The sequence below is a fragment of the Eptesicus fuscus genome, chromosome 16 (assembly GCF_027574615.1).
Source record: "Eptesicus fuscus isolate TK198812 chromosome 16, DD_ASM_mEF_20220401, whole genome shotgun sequence".
Lineage (NCBI taxonomy): Eukaryota > Metazoa > Chordata > Mammalia > Chiroptera > Vespertilionidae > Eptesicus > Eptesicus fuscus.
Genome location: NC_072488.1, coordinates 54854957 through 54859135, shown reverse-complemented (window position 1 = coordinate 54859135; position 4179 = coordinate 54854957).

Below are 4179 nucleotides of genomic sequence, written 5' to 3'. Positions count from 1 at the left end.
GAAAATCTGGGGGGGGGGGGGGGGGGGGTCTCACCTTATCCCCAGTGATTGTTCCAAAGGGAACATCCGCTACAAATAAATTGGTGAGTGTCTAGCAGAGCCGGAGGGAGGTTTTGAGGAGGAGGAGGGAGGTGCTATGGTCTGTAGGTGAACTGAAGGCCCTGCTGCCGGCTGGCAGGGGCAGTTCTGTGAAGACCACGCCGTCACACCGCTGCATGTTTTCGCTCTCTCTCCTCTGGCACAAACAGGAACGATTCGAGAGAGACATGAAGAGGAATGAGGAGGGCAGAAATAGACCCCCACCCCCACCCCACCCCAGTGGAGCTGTAAGTAGGCAGTTAAATGTCTGCTCCTGGAGAGAAATCAGACCTTGAATGTAGGCTCCCAGGAGGAATTGTGATGTCCAGCCTCCCTCCTGCTACTGAGTGCTGGAGATGTTCATGTTCCTTAAGGTGTACCATGCATGTCCTTTTAACGATCAAAGTAACATAGAAAATGTAGATAAATGTGAAAAAGAAAAGCAACATTAGTCTCTATGCAGACATAAACACTATTATAATTTCCTTCTGTTTCATTATATATATATATATACACACACACACTTTTTTATTTTAAAGTAATTGGGAATATACTACAAATGCATTATTTTGGTCCTTTCCCATTTTACATTACATCATGAGTATTTTACCATTTCATTAAAAATTGTTTTAAAATATAATGTTTAATGACCACATAATGTTGCGTTTTGTCAACACACCATAATTTATTTAACCGTTCTCCTGTTATCAGACTTATAAGCACATTTTCTCTTATAAATAACAAGGCAATGAACATTTGTTTTCAGCCACTTATCATAGGCCTTTATGAGTGGAAATCCTAGATTAAAGAATGTGAATTTTTATACAGTTTTTGATGCAGCAAAACTCTAGTTGTACACAAGTTTAAGGTGTTTTCCTACAGGTAATGTGAGCCCCATGCTAATCAAAGGATACCATTTTTCAGTGTCCTGAACACACTAAGATAGTTGCAGAGTGTGCCGTTTATCATTTTATTGCTTTTTCGACTCCAAATTCACCCTTTTTGACTGCTCTGTGAAAATGGGCTGGGACCTTTAAGCATTTTTTTTCTTTTCCACCTGGCATTAAAGCTTTGTCAGTAGAGGGCGCTGGAGAGACACTGCAGAAGGAAAGTGTGGCTCCCAGGTTCCAGGGTGCCTGGAGACAGGTTCCTGCGGCAGGCACAGCTTCTCCTTGCCAAGGCCACCCGCTTACCCTGGCACCCTACTCTGGCAGTTTTGTAACAGAGTGCCTGCAGTGACAGCTCCCTGTGGGCAGCCTTCCCCAGCACCACGGAAGGTGATTCCTGGCAAGTTCTGCGGCTGCAGTGTCTCGGGACCCTGCCATCCGGTGCCCCAGGCAGCCTTCAGGGTAGCAGCTGTTCCTTGTATCTCTGTTCCTATATTCTTTAGAGTTCTCTTTGCTTCTTACTAGCCAGTCCCTTTTTACTCCAATCCACTATCATGGTTCATAACTCATTATAGTAAACTTCGCCTGTTCAAACTGCTGTGTGCCTTCCCTTTTCTGATCCAACCCTGCTGATCCGGGGGCTGAACTACCCTGATCTCTCCCATCGGTAATGCAGCCTGACTCCTCAAGCCAGCCTGGATCTCAGCTCTGACCCAGCCCCACATATTCTATGTTGTCCGATTAAAACGTGGAAACTCTGACCTAAATTTCATTTTAAGCTTTGAGGTTGAAAGCCTTATTGGCATTTAATTTAGGAAGCAAAGTATAGGCACTGCTGAACTATTGCTCCTTCCTCTTTTTCGATGGCCTCTACTCAGCAGCCACCAAGTTCAGTCCATTACTCCTCCGTTTCTTCTCTCCTTGTCCCTGTTGATGTCTCTCCACTCCCACTCCCCTCTCCCCACTTCAGGCATCTAATCCTCAGCACACGCAATGCATTCTTGCTGTTACCTGGTGATTCTCCTTGCTGCACATTGCTCCTCTACTCAAAATCAGTGGCATCTGAGTCAACATCCCCAGCCTTGACCTTGGTGGTTAGTGACCTGTGGACTAATGGAGGTCATTTATTTTCCCTCTGTTATCATCCACAGCCACCAGCAAATGAGGCTGCCACACTTGCTGGGTAAATAAGAGATACCAAGGATAACAGTTATTCTGCTCCGTTGAGTGTGAAAGAAAACCCCGTTTAAGGATACTTGAGCTGCTATTAATAATAAATTCCTCCTCCTCTGCTTGCTGGAAATCACACACATCCTTCACGGTCCGAATTTTGTGTCACTGCGTCCGGAGCGCTTTCCCTCAGCTCGTCAGTGGGGACGAGTCCCTTCTTTCCTCTGTGCCTTGATTCTGTTTATCACTCGTCTGCCGATCAGGTCGCAGTATGTCTGGGTTAAAATCAAGATTCCCATCAGATATGAATTCCCACTGAGAAGGTACCATATCTTGTTCACTTTTGTGCTGATTCATAAGCGCCAAATTAATGAATGCTATAGTGTTATATCAACAGTCATAGCATCCATACTCTGTATGAAACATACAGATGGCAAGAACAACCAGAATAAGATGAACACTAGAAAAGTGGTCCTCAGACCTTAGCCTCATCAAAATCCCTGGTCGAGGGGAGGGAGGCTGAACACAGATTCCTGGGCCTCACCCACGGACTTTCTAGTTCAGTAAGGAGGTCCCTAAGTATGCATGTTTAACAAGTCCCCAGATGAGGCTGAAGCTACCGTTCAGGGACCACATTTTGAGACCCACTAGGCTAGCCCGCCCCCATCTTTTTCAATATTCCCTCCAAATGTGCTTCTGTGCGGCCCAGACCAGCCCCGGGTGTGAGGGGACTCCCAAGGCGCACTTTCCCCGGAGCAGCACCTGCCACAGAATCAGATTCTTGACACAGAACTTCAATGAGACACTTGCGAGTTTCCTCTTCATTCCAATTTTGTATCTAAAGCAGGATCCCTTCTGACCATCACGTACCCCCCTCCCTCCCCGCTCTCCCCCCCCACACACACTTGCAGTTTCCCCTCTGTGACAGCCCTACGGCCCTCGAGTCGTGGCGCCCTCTGAGTTGGACATGAACACCCTGCTGCCTCCAGCCGGCTGGATGAAGATGATGTCAGCTGACCAGCACCGGGGACTGTCGCCCGGGAAGCGGGCTCCTCTGGGGAGCCGCCCTTGTTTTGAAATTCTCACTCACCTATTCCCTAGTCATTCTATATCCCCAAAGGCAGAGTATGCTAACAGTCCGGCTTTGAACTTGGGTTTGATTTGAGGACGTAAATGAATTGTGGTCCCTCGGGCAGTGCCCAGAGCCTCCCCCTTCCTCCCCAGACCCTGGTAGCTTCCCCCCTCCCCTCCGGTCCTCCTGGCTGGCTCCTGCAGGGGGCGCGCCCCCACCCCCCAAGTCAGTCCCGGAGAGTTCGTTCTCTGGGCGGCAGAACCTGGGCCTCCTCTGGGCTAGACAGGCCTCGCTGGGGGAGAAATCGGGTTGCCCACACTTGCTTCTCAGCGGGACAGACAGGACAGACGCACGGGGGGCGGGGCCCTCTGCCTGGGCTTGGGAATCAGATTGCTGGGTCCTGGGACCTGACACTATGTTCCTGCGTGACCTCGGGCAAGTTACTCCGCGATCTATTAGTGTGGCGATTTAACAAGAAAATGCTTTGAAAGCACTTCCACCAGCCTGGTGCCAACAGTGTTCTAAATGATCGCTGCTAATCTTAAGTTCGGGTCCATTGACTTCCGTTTGAGGTAAGCATTTTCTCACCTGATGGAAGGACGTTTGCAGGAAAGAGCCGGGGCTGGGATTCTGCAATGAGAGGGAAGATGCGGGCACTTGAGGAGGGGGCTTAGCAGGCTGGGGGTCGGGGAGGAAGCAACAGGCACTGAGTGAATACTGTGTGCCTCTTGCTTTACAGACACTGTTTGCTGTAATCCTCAGAGCAAAGCACAGGAAATACAAGGAAACCATTCCTCTACTACAGCTGGAGAATGAGGTGTGGGGAGGTGAAATAACCCTCCCACAGCCAGCACATGGCAGAGGTGATGTTTGAACCCAGGAGTTGAGATGCTCTTCAGAGCGGCATTCCGTGGAAGCCAGGACACTGAGGGAGCACAGTGTGAGCGGCACCTGGGGACCAGCAATGGGGAC